Below are 18,484 nucleotides of genomic sequence, written 5' to 3'. Positions count from 1 at the left end.
TCATAGTACATCTCGGGGGCAATGATTTGGTCACCACTGGTAGACGACTTCTTCTAGAGGCGATGCTTTCCACTGTAAGTTGGTTAGCGAGAAGAGTTCCAGGGTGCACAATTGCATGGTCCCATATGATCCCACGAAAAGTATGGCGGGGGGCTATTTCTGTTTCTGCTCTGAATCATTCAGTAAGGAAAATTAATAACAAAGTGAGTAGATTGTTCCGTTCCAATACTCTGCATTCTATTCCGCATGGTTGTATTACTGGTGACAGTATGTATTTGGGGGATGGTGTTCATTTGTCCCGGGTGGGGAACGAGTTACTCATAGGAGACTTGATAGCTTGGCTAAAGACTTTAAGACATGACCTTTAGGTAGGAGTGTTGTGGGGGGTCCGGATAGCCGGTCAACTATCCGGCCTGTGGCGGTAAGGTCATGATCGGTGAGCACTAATTGGAAGATCCCTATGAGTGGGCGTCACCCATTACGGATGGGAGCGCTCGAGGGAGGTGGCCATTGGCCCCTCAACGGGGAGGCGGTCCCTTCTAAGGATGGGCCGCCGAAAGGAAAGGAAAGGCGGTCAAGGCCCCTTCCTGGGTAGGAGGGGCTACAGCCCCCTCCTGGAGAATTTCCTGGGGCCAGGACATCTGCGACGGCAGATGTGGTAAGTTGTGTGGGGTTTGGGGGGGGGTCTACGCTACCTTCTAGATACCTCACACGAGTCCTCGGACGACCTTTAAGTGGCGTCGAGTTTATTGGGGCCCCCGTCAAGTCAAGGGAAATTGGTAGTTGCACTTGAGGTACACCTCGGTGCGGTCGCCCCTCACAAGTGAGGGGGATATTTCTGGTTTAGGGATCTTGACACCGGTTACGACCTTGCCGTTGGCCCTTAAACGTTAGGATGTACAATTTCAAAATTTCAAGTTAAATGTTTTGTAGGATGTTAGTTCGGCTAGGAGAACCTTTGTATTAGAGAATATGTTAAGGTTAGCCAAACATCGCAATGTGGTAATGAAATTGTACATAATATGAAACTGTTATTTTAATGTTTTAATTTTGTTTCATATTTTAATAAATACGGCCGGGAGGGTCACTCCCTCCCGTCTTCCAAAAGTTCAGAACTGTTTCCGGTTTCCCATCCTTGGTTATTGTGTTGAGAGGGGGTGGCGGGTATCTCAGCCATATGGAAAGGGGCGACCATTCGGTCCCCCCGAACGTATGGCGGAGTACCATGATCCCCCCGGGAAGCCATCTTGTGCGGGAGGCGAGTCCCGGCTGGTATGCCCGAAGCGGCGTAGCCGGGGCGCGCCTTTTTCCCGCCCTAGAGTGGGCTGGCCTAGACACTGACGCGGCCGGCCACGCCCCTGGGGCAGGCGGGGGCGGGTTTACGCCCGCCCTGAAGACGGATAAAAGAAGCAACAAGCCAAGGAAGCATCCTCTTGTTCCTGTGCTCTGAAGCTGCACCACCTCGCTGCACGTGAGCTCGAGACGGAACGAAGAGCCAATTTTGACCCACCCACCAGCCCCTGAGGACAGCAAGTGGTTTTGAATAAAGTTTGATGTGGTAACTCTAATTTTGTTTGCAGGTTCGGATTATTATCGTGGTAACTTTGAATATGCAATAAAGAATGGTCAATTTGTGGTATATTTTGCAAATAAAGAAATCCTGCTCTAAGTGTTGATCAGTAAGCATGCTTTTAATAAAGTCGTTGTGTTACTGTCTTTTAAGTAAATTAGTCATTTAGTTTAGAATTGTCGTATTTATTTTGGTCGGGCGGTAAGGTCATGATCGGTGAGCACTAATTGGAAGATCCCTATGAGTGGGCGTCACCCATTACGGATGGGAGCGCTCGAGGGAGGTGGCCATTGGCCCCTCAACGGGGAGGCGGTCCCTTCTAAGGATGGGCCGCCGAAAGGAAAGGAAAGGCGGTCAAGGCCCCTTCCTGGGTAGGAGGGGCTACAGCCCCCTCCTGGAGAATTTCCTGGGGCCAGGACATCTGCGACGGCAGATGTGGTAAGTTGTGTGGGGTTTGGGGGGGGGTCTACGCTACCTTCTAGATACCTCACACGAGTCCTCGGACGACCTTTAAGTGGCGTCGAGTTTATTGGGGCCCCCGTCAAGTCAAGGGAAATTGGTAGTTGCACTTGAGGTACACCTCGGTGCGGTCGCCCCTCACAAGTGAGGGGGATATTTCTGGTTTAGGGATCTTGACACCGGTTACGACCTTGCCGTTGGCCCTTAAACGTTAGGATGTACAATTTCAAAATTTCAAGTTAAATGTTTTGTAGGATGTTAGTTCGGCTAGGAGAACCTTTGTATTAGAGAATATGTTAAGGTTAGCCAAACATCGCAATGTGGTAATGAAATTGTACATAATATGAAACTGTTATTTTAATGTTTTAATTTTGTTTCATATTTTAATAAATACGGCCGGGAGGGTCACTCCCTCCCGTCTTCCAAAAGTTCAGAACTGTTTCCGGTTTCCCATCCTTGGGGATTGTGTTGAGAGGGGGTGGCGGGTATCTCAGCCATATAGGGAGAGGGCACAGCACGCTGATTGATTTTATCACAATTACCAATACCCATTCACACTGGTTAACTGATTTTGCGACCCATATGATAGGGGTGAGTGACCATCTCCCACTCAGTTTTAGTATCCATCTTCCTGAAAATAAAGACCGTTCATTGGTAGAGAGGTTGGCCTGGACAACCAACTGTACTTTAAGTAGACAAAATGGGTACGCTCTTAGATGGTCCCAGAATAACCCAGAGGTCACCAATATGAACATAATTAAACAAGCATTAACATCCATTAATAAATGTCTCCAAGATGAGGTATCACATTCGGAAGTTTTAGATTCTTTTTCTAATATTACAAGGATTATTAAAGAGAACCTACAGCGCCCCGTCAGAGATACGAAACCACGTAGAAAGGGGTGGTTTGACTCAACATGTACAAAGACCCACGTACAGTTAAAGAAGGCTATGTGTAAAAACCCGAGAAATCAGGCAGAAATTAAAATGTGTAGGCATGAGTATAATTTGGCAAGAAAGTTACGGAAACGTAAAATTAAGAATGACTCATGGGTGAATCTACACGAGGCCTCTTTAAAAAGAGATAGTTCCTCCTTCTGGGCAGCTGTTAAGGCTCCGTTCTTTAATTCAGGGGACTTGACGAGAATGGAAGTAGCGAGATCAGAAGATTCATGGATAGATTTCTTTACAGAGGTCTATAATCCAGGTGGGGTTTATAAACTGGTAGATATGGGGAGTAAAATCAAGGGGTGACAGGAGGATAATTTTGTTCCAATTGATTTAGCAGTTACAGTAACTGAAATCTCAGACGCCATCACTCAGAGCAAGGGCAATACAGCCCGGGTGCAGATGGCATCCCTATAGACCTATTTAAACATCAGATTTAGTTGTGGTCACCGCTACTCACGCGTGTACTTGATGCAAGTTGTGAGTTGCGCATTATCAATACCTGGGCGGATTCTATTATCATCCCTATATTTAAAAAGGGGGATCGGGAAAATCCCTCCTGCTATTGCCCCATATCCCTCCTGGATTCTTTTATGAAAGTTACAGGGAGGGTAATTCTGAATCGCCTGCAACAATGGGCCGAAGATGTTAACATCTTATCCCCTGTACAATATTGATTTAGGGAGGGACGGGGCACATTAGAACAGGTCCTAAATTTCTCGATGCCCCTAGGTAAATACACCTAGGCTAAGGATGCAAACTTTATGCAGTGTTTGTTGATCTAAGCGCTGCGTTTGATTGTGTTATCCATAACCGTTTGTGGCAGGTTTTGAGGGAGATGAAGGTGGAAGAAGTGTTAATTTCCTTCCTAAGGCAACTCTATGCTGGGGCAAGGGCAAAAGTGAGATTTGGCACTAAAGGTGAATGTACTAAGCCTTGTTATGTAATGTGGGGAGTGAGACAATGGTGCGCACTCGCCCCATTTCTTTTTAATTTGTACACTAACGATCTGGAGAAGGAATTGGTGGCTGAAGTATGTGATTCCCCGCAGATAAACCACCAACAAATTGTGTCCCTCTTGTACGCGGATGATGCCGTGATTATGTCACGGACCCAAAGAGGGTTATAAACGGCTCTGGACACATATTTAAACTTTATGGATAACAGGAGTCTAAAACTTAATGTTACCAAAACTTTTGTTATGACCTGCGGTAAAACTATGAATAAAAAGTGCCGCTTGTTAGCTGGAAAGGAGAAGATTGCGCCAACCAAAACCTTCTCATACCTGGGTATTGTGCTAGAAGAAACTGGGTCTTGGGGGCCAGCCATTAGAAACAGGACCATGATGTTTAAAAGAGCTACAACTGCACTCATGTCTTTTTCTAAAAAGATGGGGAAGAGACCGCATGAAATCCTGTTAAAAATGTACCAGGCTAAATGCTTAAGCATAGCAACTTACGGGGCAGGCATTTGGGGAATTTCCATACAAAAGGTAGAAAAAAAAATGTAAGATTTATTTTGGCAACTCCTGTTAGTTCACCTGTATTTAATTGTCATACAGAATAGGGTATTCGCAATGTGAGCGATCTTATTAGTATTCAACCACTCTTGCTCTGGCATAGAGTATGGACATCACCTGATCTCTCCTTAAATAGAAATATCATCAAGGATTGTATGGGGTTGGACAGGGTTACCAGGATACCTTGGCTGATGTATATTTGTAAATTTACTAGGGATCTAGGAAGACCCGAGTTTCACCACCATCCTGATTCATTGTGCAGGATATCAAAGAAGGACTTGAAGCAATTATGTTGGTATCACGTAGAATCCCTGAGAATAGGAGTAGAGTTAAACAAAAAATGTATAATACAGAATCAACTCACCCTAGTCTCATACACTATTCAGCCCTACTTAATTTGGTGTCTGGAGGGCTTTCACCATTATTTATTAACAAGATTCAGGTTTGATGTCTGTTTTTCGTTTAATCACATTTTCTAAAGTAAACGATTGGGGAAGAAATCTCTGCAAATGCCCGTGCGATAACTTGTCCACCCAATCCACGTTGCATGTAATTTGTTTTTGTAAATTTTACTCGGTGGAAATATCTAGATGGATCAAACCACTTTTAACAAAAGCATATGTTTGTTTTCTTAACTATACCTGTGCGATTCTTTTGCTTGCCCTTGTAATGAACTTGTTGCTTTTATGATTTTATGTATTTTGAAATCGAATAAAGCTTTTCATTCATTCATTCATTCATTCAAGTAAAATAAGAATATTTTTAGATATTTATGAAGTGTATTTATTTATGAGCTGTGTGGCTCTAAAAAGAGCCCTTTTGTTTATTGTGAGATGTTAGTACCTACAAGTAAGTACTGATGTAGAGTCTCAAGTTTATGAGAAAGACTCTGTTTCCCTCATCTGTAAAATGTACGCCATCTCTCCTATAGATGTCATGCATATTGAAGCGTACATTATTATTGTAAAACCCATTCTATAGTCTCGGAGAAAGGCAGAAACAGTTTTATTCACATGTTTCCTAGCTTTTTCAATCTGTTGACAATATTGGTTGGACAAGTTCCATTTCTGCCTTTGGCATATATTAGAATAGACAAAGGCAGTTTGGGGGAAAAGTGCCATCAGTTGTTGAAAGGTGTCCTTCATAAACATTTCCAGATCTACCCCAGTCAAAGTGACTAGGTCATTGCCACAACAGTGCACAATTATGAGGTCAGGGTGTTGGAGATGCATAAATGATTTCACTAATGGCATCAATTGGTGCCACTTTAACCCTCTCTGTCCAATCCATTTAATGTCCACATTTGGTAAACCTAGGTCTTTTTGAGTTTCTTTCTGTTGTGCATACCTTTCACTCCAGAAATATAGCTGTGTCCCAGAATCCACACTTTAAACATCTTGAAGAGAAGTCTGGATGCAATGAGATGGTGTCTGTAAAGGAAAGGGCATTTTGAAGATTTTTTTTCTAAAATGGTGGTTAAGGTGAGTTTTGAAAAAAAGCAAAGAAGTGATTAGTTGTTTGGAATGTTACTAGCTACAAAAGTAGGGTGCAATTTTCTGTTTTTTAAAAGCCTGTTATTTATTGGTTAAGAAAAAGTTATAGAAAAAAACATTACTTAAGATAGGCTGGTATGTTGACAAGTCAAGCACACTTGCTGTTTAATTTGCAACAATGTATGATGAACTTTTCACCTGTGTTGTCAGTTAGGTGTTCCCTGAAGTGATTCTATGGTAACAGGCAGAATGTGGTTGGGTGAAGGGGTTAAGGTTTTGTGAGCTGGAAAGTGTTGAAAAGTTCAAGCATTTTTAAAGTGTGTTTCATTTTAAATGTGTGAATAAATGTGATTTGTTATTTATTTGTATATGTGTGTGGTTTGAATGTGTATATTGAGAGGATTTGTTTGCTGTTTGCTATAGGATTTGTAGACTTCCTTGGGTTAATTAGGGGTTGTTACAACGAACCAACCAACACATAAACACATACATTTGAAAGATATATGTAAAATATATTTTTGTAAATGATTTTTTCATTCTAGGGTGCGCTTCCGGAACGACTTACGAAATTTGCACTGTACGCGTACGGTGCATCTATTGTAAAAAAAAATAGTTTGCATTACTCATTTTTTATAATCCCGGGGGACCCCATCCCCCGGGCCTTAAGTTATTTGTTTGCGGGGGGGGGCTCTCTGCCCCTCCACAGCCCCGGGGTCTGCCACCCCTGGGGCTTCATTTAAAAAAATAAATAAATAAACAAATGTGTGTGGGGGGCTCTTTGCCCCCCACTCGCCCCGGGGACATCCTCCTCCCCAGGGCTGGCTCCTGCAGTGTCTCGGGATGCCTACCCCCGGGACACTGCTGTTTGCTGTGGTAGGGCAGAGACTCGTGGCTCCCACCGTACCACAGCTAACTGCTTTTCGTCAGAGAGAGCAGCTTGTTAGCTGCTCTCTCTGATGAAAAAAGCAATGCCCGCTCCCATATGGCTGAGATACCCGCCACCCCCTCTCAACACAATCCCCAAGAATGGGAAACCGGAAACGGTTCTGAACTTTTGGAAGACGGGAGGGAGTGACCCTCCCGGCCGTATTTATTAAAATATGAAACAAAATTAAAACATTAAAATAACAGTTTCATATTAATGTACAATTTCATTTCCACATTGCGATGTTTGGCTAACCTTAACATATACTCTAATACAAAGGTTCTCCTAGCCGAACTAAACATCCTACAAAACGTTTAACTTGAAATTGTACATCCTAACGTTTAAGGGCCAACGGCAAGGTCGTAACCGGTGTCAAGATCCCTAAACCAGACATATCCCCCTCACTTGTGAGGGGCGACCGCACAGAGGTGTACCTCAAGTACATTTACCAATTTCCCTTGACTTGACGGGGGCCCCAATAAACTCGACGCCATTTAAAGGTCGTCCGAGGACTCGTGTGAGGTATCTAGAAGGTAGCGTAGACCCCCTCCCAAACCCCACACAACTTACCACATCTGCCGTCGCAGATGTCCAGGCCCCGGGAAATTCCCCAGGAGGGGGCTATAGCCCCTCCTACCCAGGAAGGGGCCTTGACCGCCTTTCCTTTCCTTTCGGCGGCCCATCCTTAGAAGGGACCGCCTCCCCGTTGAGGGGCCAATGGCCACCTCCCTCGAGCGCTCCCATCCGTAATGGGTGACGCCCACCCATAGGGATCTTCCAATTACTGCTCACCGATCATGACCTTACCGCCCGACCAAAATAAATACGACAGTTCTAACTAAATTACTAAATGACTAAATTACTAACAGACAGTAACAATTTACAACTTTATTAAAAGGCATGATTACTGATCAACACTAGTGCATAATTACTTTATTCGCAAAACATATTATAATTCGACCATTCTTTATTGCATATTCAAAGTTATCACGATAGTCATCACAACCTCCAAAAAATTAGTGTTACCACATCAAACTTTATTCAAAACCACTTGCTGTCCTCAGGGGCTGGTGGGTGGGTCAAAATTGGCTCTTCGTTCCGTCTCGAGCTCACGTGTAGCGAGGAGGTGCAGCTTCAGAGCACAGGAACAAGAGGATGCTTTCTTGGCTTGGTGCTCCTTTTATCCGTCTTCAGGGCGGGCGTCAACCCGCCCCTGCCTGCCTCAAAGGGCGTGGCCGGCCGCGTCAGTGTCTAGGCCAGCCCACTCCAGGGCGGGAAAAAGCGCGCCCCGGCTACGCCGCTTCGGGCATACCAGCCGAGACTCGCCTCCCGCCCAAGATGGCTTCCCGTGGGGATCGTGGTACTCCGCCATACGTTCGGGGGGACCGAATGGTCGCCCCTTTCCATATGGCTGAGATACCCGCCACCCCCTCTCAACACAATCCCCAAGAATGGGAAACCGGAAACGGTTCTGAACTTTTGGAAGACGGGAGGGAGTGACCCTCCCGGCCGTATTTATTAAAATATGAAACAAAATTAAAACATTAAAATAACAGTTTCATATTAATGTACAATTTCATTTCCACATTGCGATGTTTGGCTAACCTTAACATATTCTCTAATACAAAGGTTCTCCTAGCCGAACTAAACATCCTACAAAACGTTTAACTTGAAATTGTACATCCTAACGTTTAAGGGCCAACGGCAAGGTCGTAACCGGTGTCAAGATCCCTAAACCAGACATATCCCCCTCACTTGTGAGGGGCGACCGCACAGAGGTGTACCTCAAGTGCATTTACCAATTTCCCTTGACTTGACGGGGGCCCCAATAAACTCGACGCCATTTAAAGGTCGTCCGAGGACTCGTGTGAGGTATCTAGAAGGTAGCGTAGACCCCCTCCCAAACCCCACACAACTTACCACATCTGCCGTCGCAGATGTCCAGGCCCCGGGAAATTCCCCAGGAGGGGGCTGTAGCCCCTCCTACCCAGGAAGGGGCCTTGACCGCCTTTCCTTTCCTTTCGGCGGCCCATCCTTAGAAGGGACCGCCTCCCCGTTGAGGGGCCAATGGCCACCTCCCTCGAGCGCTCCCATCCGTAATGGGTGACGCCCACCCATAGGGATCTTCCAATTACTGCTCACCGATCATGACCTTACCGCCACAGGCCGGATAGTTGACCGGCTATCCGGACCCCCCACAACACTCCTGCCTAAAGGTCATGTCATAAAGTCTTTAGCCAAGCTATCAGGTCTCCTATGAGTAATTCGTTCCCCATCCGGGACAAATGAACACCATCCCCCAAATACATACTGTCCCCTGTAATACAACCATGTGAAATAGAATGCAGTGTACATGAACGGAACAATCTACTCATTTTATTATTAATTTTCCTTACTGAATGATTCAGAGCAGGAACCGAAATAGCCCCCCGCCACACTTTCCGTGGGATCATATGGGACCATGCAATTGTGCACCCTGGAACTCTTCTCGCCAACCAACTTACCGTGGAAAGCATCGCCTCAAGAAGAAGTCGTCTACCAGTGGTCACCAAATCATTGCCCCCAAGATGTACTATGACTACAGACGGCGGTGACCTCGTCCGCCCTAACAAACCCTCAAAAAATGATCGGAACTGGTCAATACAGAGCCCGCCCTTTCCGTAGAAGGACACCCTGTACCCGTATTCCCCAGCCACGTGAATCATGTCACCTGCTTTGAATACGTCCGCGGCACGCCTCACGTATGAGTGGCCCACGACCCACACCTCCTTTTTCACAGCCGGTGATGTCTGACCGCTGGCCCCCCGGTGTTGGGTCGACTGCACAGTCCGACCCGCCTCGTAGGCTTGCGCAACTGAAAATCAAACAAAAAACAAGAAGCGTGAGTACATCATTACAGCTTCACAACATGTGCAACCGCACATACCTCTTATAACAGTTCGAGGACCAACGCCCCACACGTTTTACTTGTTCAACATTCAGACCCCTGGCTGTAGCCTCTGTAGCAGCCCCTATCCGAAAGGAATGGGTCCCAAACTCGCCGGGGTTCAAGCCCGCGGCCGAAATTGACATCGCAAGCACCCGCTGAAACTGAAACCTCGTCAGTGGGGTGGCGTCAGCGTGTCTCAACAAGGTCCCCCCCCATGATGCCACCCTTTGTGCTAAATATTCCTCCACGCACACCACAGGGCACATGGGAGACCCGGGAATCCTTCGTATGACTATGCAGTCCCCAATTGCACCCTGATCGGTCTTGGACCTGACAAACGAGACAGTCATTGTCTCCCCCCTGACCTTTACGTGCTCTCGGCACAGTCCCCCCATGGTATCCTGCTTGTTCTTTGCCACTAATTCGCTTACCCGCATAGCCCCATGGAATGCTAGCACAAAAGCGGCTCGGAATAACCCCGTTTCGTACCGGGACGAACAAGTTGCGGGAAGTACAGATAACAAAAGAGCCAACCTATCTAAACCTATTGGGCGCCTCTCATCTACTCTGCGACCCTCAAGGCGTTGCCACCCACGTAGCGCTTTTTGCACAACAAAAGACGCAGTCGGGTCCTGGATCCCATGAGCCCTTGCCATGAAGGAAATGGCGGCCCTATGCCTCTGGGCCGTAGCCACTGACTTGCCTGCCTGATGTAAAGACAGCAGAAATTTTACTACTAGCTCTTCCTGGCCCCAAAGCTCTCCCCTAGCAGTCCCCAAAAAGGCCCAATAGGCTCGGAACGCCCCTTCATATGCCTTCCTTGTCCTGGGTGCTAAACTCTCTCCCACGAGGTTCTGTAGTTCGGGGCACCGAGAGACCAGAGAGCTTCGGGAAAGGGTGCCGCCACCGGGTCCGCTGTGGGCAGAAAACCCCAGAAGGCCTGCATACGAAAACGAGAAAGCGCATCAGCCGCTTGATTCATCACCCCCGGCACATGTCTTGCCCTAAATAGCACGTTCAATTGCATACACAATAACACAATTTCTTTGAGCAATCTCAGAATCCATTTGCATCGTGCTGCCTGGCTATTGATACACTCAACCACGGTCATGTTATCAGACCAAAACACCACAGAGTGATCTCTGAGTCCCTCAGGCCAAGTTTTCAGGGCCACCAGAATGGGAAAAAGTTCAAGAAAGGCAATGTTGCTTGTCAGCCCACACTCATGCCACCATAACGGCCATTTTTGGGCCGACCATTGTGTGCCGAATATGGCACCAAAACCAATGCTCCCAGCCGAATCTGTCCACAGCCCCAGCTCTTCGGAGGACACCGCCGGTTTATTCCAGACAATTCGACCATTGAACTCCGCCAGAAATGCCAACCAAATGCGCATGTCCTGGCGAACCTCTGCCGATAGTCTCGTGCGATGATGACCCTCCTTCAGGCCGACCATGGCCTGAGCGATCGAGCGGGAAAAAGGGCGGGCCATCGGCATTACTCTCAGGGCAAAATTCAGCTGGCCCACCAATTGTTGTAATTGATGCAGTCTGACTTTAGATTCACTAATACACTTTTTCAGGGAAGCCCTGAATCTTAACACCTTTTCACTCGGTAATCGAAAACAACCTTCCTCTGAATCGAGCTCGATCCCCAGGAACTCGAGGCAAGTCGAGGGACCCACAGTCTTACCTGGTGCCAGTGGCACACCAAAATGCTTCATTAAGACACAAAATTCATTCAAAGCCTGTCCACATTCTAGATCCCCAGCCGCCCCCAGAAACAAAAAGTCATCGAGATAATGCATGACATGCTGAAAACCCGTCCTCTTTGTGAAGACCCATTGCAGAAAACAACTGAACTTTTCAAAATAGGCACAAGATATAGAGCATCCCATCGGCATACATCTATCCATGTAATAGTGACCCTGAAACATGAAACCAAGGAGACGCTGATCGTCTGGGTGTACCGGGAGCAACCGGAACGCTGACTCAATATCTGATTTTGCCATCAGCGCCCCGGGCCCTAGGCGATTCAACATGGCGACGGCCTCATCGAAGGATGCGTACCGCACCGAACACACTTCCGGGTCTATCGCATCATTCACGGAAAGACCACGTGGGGCTGATAAATTATGTATCAACCTAAACTCACCCGGGTCCTTCTTAGGGACCACCCCCAAAGGGGAACAAACAAAGTTAGCACATGGTGGCTCATCAAATGGACCGGCGACTCGACCTCGAGTAACCTCCTTCCCAATCTTCTCCTGTACCACGGTTGTATGTTGCAAGACCGACAGTTGGTTTTTACATTTTGCTAAACCCTGAAAATCCCCCACTGGGATGCGGAAACCATATGAAAACCCGTTCCGCAACACCCCAGCGGAAACATGATCCGGGTACTCGCTGAGCCAAGGAATCATTGCCATGGTATCAATCGGAGTAGGTAAAGGCGCCCCTCGGACTATTTCAGACCTGCTTGGCGCCTCCCCTACCACCGTTATCACCTGTTTTGGCTCTGCACATGGACTCAGGATGGGATGGCTGCCCACACCCTCCGCATTCATGTCTAAACTTGCATGACCCCTGGGGCCTCGTACATTTACCCCTGTTAAAGTTCCAACAAATCCCCCTTTTACCTGCGTTGCCGTTCGGCTTCGAGTGGTAGTCATTACCTGTACTCGATCGAAAGGGTGTTCCAGCATATTGGCGGGAGGATTCACCCCCGCTACTCCCTACCAATGGTAACTTCAACATACCAGTACTCTCCATTTTCGACCATGAAACAGAATCGTAACAATCCCAAGTCAAGTTCTTGTCGTGTTCTTTCGCTTTTCTAAAAATATTATCGTAACAAAACCACTGATTGCCCCCATACGATACAGAATATTCCATGATCCGTGACTGATAAATAGGCAATTCTGACAGCAACTCGGGCCTACGTTCACCCATGATGGCGGTAAAAATTCCCCATGCCCTGCCCCAATTGCCAATGTTTTCGTCAACCTTAAAGGCGGCCATCTTTGCGCGCCAAACACTCGGATGCATGAGCTCCTTTTGGCTCTTAACATGCTCCATCTCATAATGATCAGTAAGCAACGAGAACATGTTTACATACTCATCTGCCCACATCTTTTCGTTAATAGCCAAAGGAACATGCTGACCCAATTTTTCCCTTCGTGAGGGTGCAGACTCATCCCTCGCAATCGGCAATGGCCGCTTACCTGAACCGGAAGCTGCGTCTGCCGCTGGACCTGCTCCTGTCGATTTTCCACCCGCCGGAGACGGCGTGATAACTGGCGATGGTGCCTTCACCGCCTCCCTATTTGCACGCAGTTGCTTCATCAACACCCGTGCGTCGTCAGCCGTGGCGCCCTCGCCATCTTTCCCCAACCACGCTGCCAATTGTGCTGCCAACTCGGGCGGCATATCCTCCCCGGACACAGGAGTGACCACCACGGGAATCGGATTCCCCTCTGTCGGCACCGGAGTTGGCCTTTCGAGTGGGGTATCGGGAACCGGGCTGTCTCCCCCCGCCGCCCCCGTCTGGGCCTCATGCCCTTCCCTCCTGGAGCGGCTCCTGCCAACGGTCGTTTCGGTCCCCCTTCCCCGTCTCTAGCCGCCATCTGCCTCTTTAGATCGGTTACCTCCTTCATGAGCATACGGAGCATCTGGTCGGTAGTAACTCGCTTTCCAACTTTCTTAGGCATTCTCAGACAGAGTATCTGCAAGACAAAAAAGAAAGATTACCACGTTCAAAATTGGCTCTTCGTTCCGTCTCGAGCTCACGTGTAGCGAGGAGGTGCAGCTTTAGAGCACAGGAACAAGAGGATGCTTTCTTGGCTTGTTGCTCCTTTTATCCGTCTTCAGGGCGGGCGTCAACCCGCCCCTGCCTGCCTCAAAGGGCGTGGCCGGCCGCGTCAGTGTCTAGGCCAGCCCACTCCAGGGCGGGAAAAAGCGCGCCCCGGCTACGCCGCTTCGGGCATACCAGCCGAGACTCGCCTCCCACCCAAGATGGCTTCCCGGGGGGATCGTGGTACTCCGCCATACGTTCGGGGGGACCGAATGGTCGCCCCTTTCCAAAGGATGTGGGGAGCCAGCTGGGACTGTGCGGGGGCATTGGGGCTCCCCCCACGTTCCCCAAGTTTTTTTTTACCCCCATGGGATGGTGTCCCCAGGGCTTATGAAATATTTGTAATAGACGCTATCTTTTTTGGGGGAAATAGATGCACCGTACGGGTATGGTGCAAATTTCGTAAGTCGTCCGAGAAGCGCACCCTAGCATGAAAAAAATAATTTTAAAAAGTATATTTTACATATATGTTTCAAGTTTATGTGTTTATGTGTTGGTTGGTTGTAATTAGAGCTTTTTTGTTTATTGGTACTTATAAGAAAGTACGTATGCATAGTCTAAACTTGATGAGGACTAGTGTTTTACAGTGTTTTGAACTTTTGACCTCTGTTTACAGTAGACTTTTGCATGATGTGTTGGGGGTAGGGTGGAAAGATATGTCAGTTGGAAAGGTTTGAAATATTGAACCAATAGAAATGTGTGTTTGGTTTTCAATTATTGTGTAATGGAAATTGATTTGTTAGTAATGTTTATATATGTGTAAATTGTGCCATTTCTTTGGTTCTGCTGCAAGGACTGGAGAGGAGAGATTCTGTATAAGTCAATCTGCTGTGTGAGTGGCATTCATCCTAATCTACTAATCTGTTTGAGAGGTGAGTTGAGAAGTTGTAAGGGAATGTATATGGTGCATTTTATTTTTAAAATAAGTAAAGTGTTTAATCTTAAAAAAGTTTGCTGAATCATATTTGCAGTTTGTTTGGTTTGGGATAACTTTTGTGGTAAATCATTTGGAAAGTTCATGTATTTAGTTAGTTAGCTTTGTTGAATAAAGTGCAGTACTGAAAAATGAAGAATATGTACAGTCACTTATACAATGCTGCAGTTATTATAGATAGAGTGCTGCTTACACTCTTGGACAGATTTAGAAGCTTTTTGGGCCTCTTTCTTCTTGTATTGTGTCCCATGTTTGGATGTAATGCTGGCAAAAAAGTAATGATGCAAATTGGAAATGTATTTTGAAAATGAGTCAGGTTTCTGCACTGTAATGTAGTGCTCATATACATGGGCTGTGTTCTGTCACTTAAAACTTTTACTGATGTAAATGTGTTTTGGTAAAATGTATGGTTTTAAAGTTTCTGTCCAGAATCACACTGAGTGTCTGTGTAAATTAAAGAATTATATTTGCACCTTTTTCTATAATCTCAACTGTCTCTCCTCGCTGTCTACCTCTTTCTGCTTATACTGGCCTCTCTCTTCTGATATTTCCACTCTTTCGATATTTTCACTTGTCTTTTTGATACTGCTGCTTCTTTTCAAACTGCCTTCTGTTTTTTTAGTCTCCCTCTATAGTCATTGACTTTCCTGTCCCCTAATGTTCCCTCTTCTTTTTATACTCCCTCTTCTGCCCTCTTAATACTCTCTGTTTTATCATACCTCCTCTTAACAATGCCCCAGTAAATATAGATAGAGTGCTACATACACTCTAGGGGAGATTTACAAACACCTTGGGCCTCTTTCTTGTTGTATTCTGTCTCATGTTTGGATGTCATGCTGGCAAAAAAGTAATGCTGCAAATTGGAAATGTATTTTAAAAATGAGTCAGGTTTCTACACTGTAATATAGTGCTGATATACATGGGCTGTGTTCTGTCACTTGAACCTTTTACTGAGGTAAATATGTTCTGGTAAAATCTATGGTTTTAAAATGTTTGTCCAGAATCACACTGAGTGGCTGTCGAAATTAAATAATTATATATGCACCTTTTTCTATAATCTCACCTGTCTCTCCTCACTGTCTACGTCTCTCTGCTTATACTGTGCTCTCTCCTGATATTTCCAATCTTTCCATATTTTCAGTTGTCTTCTTGATAGTGCTGTTTCTTTTCAAACTGCATTCAGTTTTTTTAGTCTCCCTCTATCTTCATTGTCTTTCCTGTCCCCTAATGTTCCCCCTTTTTGTTATACTCCCTCTTCTGCCCTCCTAATCCATCTGTTTTATAATACCTCCTCTTAACAATGCCCCAGTCAATATAAATAGAGTGCTGCATATACTCTTGGGAAGATTTACAAGCACCTTGGGCCCCTTCCTTGTTGTATTCTGTCTCATGTTTGGATGTAATGCTGGCAAAAAAGTAATGCTGCATATTGGAAATGTTTTTTGAAAATGAGTCAGGTTTCTGCACTGTAATGTAGTGCTGATATACATGGGCTGTGTCCTGTCACTTGAACCTTTTACTGAGGTAAATGTGTTTTGGTAAAATGTATGGTTTTAACATTTCTGTCCAGAATCACACTGAGTGTCTGTGTAAATTAAAGAATTACATTTGCACCTTTTTGTATAATCTCACCTGTCTCTTCTCCCTGTCTACCTCTATCTGCTTATACTGTGCTCTCTCTTCTGATATTTCCACTCTTTCCATATTTTCACTTGGCTTTCCTTGATATTGCTGCTTCTTTTCAAACTGCCTTCTGTTTTTTTAGTCTCCATCTATTGTCATTGTCTTTCCTGTCCCCTAATTTTCCCCCTTCTTTTTATACTCCCTCTTCTGCCCTCTTAATCCGCTCTGTTTTATCATACTGTCTCCTAACGATGCCCCAGTCAATATAGATAGAGTGATGCATATACTCTTGGGGAGATTTACAAGCACCTTGGGCCTCTTTCTTGTTGTATTCAGTCTCATGTTTGGATGTAATTCTGTCAAAAATAGTAATGCTGCAAATAGGAAATGTATTTTGAAAATGAGTCAAGTTTCTGCACTGTAATATAGTGCTCATATACATGGGCTGTGTTCTGTCACTTGAACCTTTTACTGAGGTTAATGGGTTTTGGTCAAATGTATGGTTTTAAAATGTCTGTCCAGAATCACACTGAGTGTCTGTGTAAATTAAATAATTATATTTGCACCTTTTTCTATACTCTCACCTGTCTCTCCTCACTGTCTACCTCTCTCTGCTTATACTGTCCTCTCTTTTCTGATATTTCCACTCTTTCCTTATTTTCACTTGTTTTTCTTGATAGTGCTGCTTCTTTTAAAACTGCCTCCTGTCTTCTTAGTGTAATCTCTGCTCAATGTTTAGGAATAATATAATCTTGTGTTTTATACATGTATTTTTGATCAATACTGAAAAAAAGTAATCATGCCCAGTAAGGCTTTGAAAACGAAAAAACGAAAGAAAGTAGCTTATTTAAAGAGAAGTCATCAACATGATTTACCACAAGAAAAATGTGTTAAGAAGACGCAAAAATGTCCTGGTAAGAAAACTAAAAGTTTTCTACGGAGATTGGTAAACAGTAAGAGTAGTGTGCAGAAAGAAAAAAAAATATCAGTGTTTCTGCAAGCAAGGGAAACCGTGTAGTAGTATGTTCTGAAATAAATGAGTATAGTACAAGGAGAAAAAACCAATACAAGGAGATTCGGAAGAAGATGTACTATAATTGAGTTGTTTTAAATTTGACTAAGATTGTAAAGAATTGTAAAAGAAAAAGAGCATTTTATAAAAAGAAGAAATATATTGAACATGTTGTTGAGAAAGCTTTTTAATTGGAAAAATAACTCTTTGTTTTAGTAATCAATATAATTCGATCATTAGATAAGACAATCCATTTAATGAAGGCCAAAAGTATGTGGAAAAGAGTAATTCACAAAAGTAATTTTTCAGAGGTTTTTTTGGGTGAATGGAAACATAGTTCAAGTTCTGAGCCTTTTTTTAATGAGGAGAGTTATTTTCAGAGTAATGTGTTGTTGCATGCAGATGACACAACAGGTCTTGCTTATGAGGTTAAAAATGGTTGTCCTATTGAGAAAGAGAAAATTGTTCCTAGAAATGAGAAACAGTTGTTAGCTGATGAAGTTTTAGGGAGACTTCATAAAGCTGCAGTGTACACTTGGAATTGCAGTAGTATTTGTAGTGTACGGCAGGAATCTATTGATTTTTCACGCAATTTCTTACGTAACTATACTAAGAAAAGTGTTAAACAAATGATTAAGATGTTGCAAGGATTAGACCCTTGTCGAGTTAGGGAAAATACTGGTTTGCAAGGACATTCTTTAGCTTGTCTTACTAAAAAAGTATGTAGAAGTATTTTTCACCATTTCAGGATGTTAGCAGTTCATCATACTCAAATGAGGAAATTAGTGAGAAGGTTGTATTATGCAAAAAGTGCAAAAAGTCCCGCACTAATGTTAAAAAAGTTGAACAGTGCTCTTTTGCATGGATCTGTATCAGATGTAATAAAGGTTTGTGATGAAATTCAGGTTAGTTACTTTGGTCCTGAGGAAGACAGTGTAGAAATTGATACATTAATAGAAGGAAATGTAGAAGAGAATGTACAAGATTGTAGTACAGAAAATTTTGAGCAAGAAATTACAAAGTTTGAGGTTATTTCTGGTGAAAGGCCAAATTATTCTTGTATCTGTTGTCGACGTACTCATTATAAAAATCAGACCAGGACTGTTGATCTGTTTTTAAAAAGTGAAAAGGAAAATAATAATGAGTGGAAGGATTTTGCAACTTATTTGTTGGTAGAGAATTCTTTTTATTTGGGTTCTGATCAGCGTATTTGAAAATAT

The sequence above is a fragment of the Lissotriton vulgaris genome, chromosome 5 (assembly GCF_964263255.1).
Source record: "Lissotriton vulgaris chromosome 5, aLisVul1.2, whole genome shotgun sequence".
In the NCBI taxonomy this organism is placed as follows: Eukaryota; Metazoa; Chordata; class Amphibia; order Caudata; family Salamandridae; genus Lissotriton; species Lissotriton vulgaris.
The sequence above is the reverse complement of the archived record's forward strand: the minus strand, read 5'-3'. Positions refer to the sequence as shown.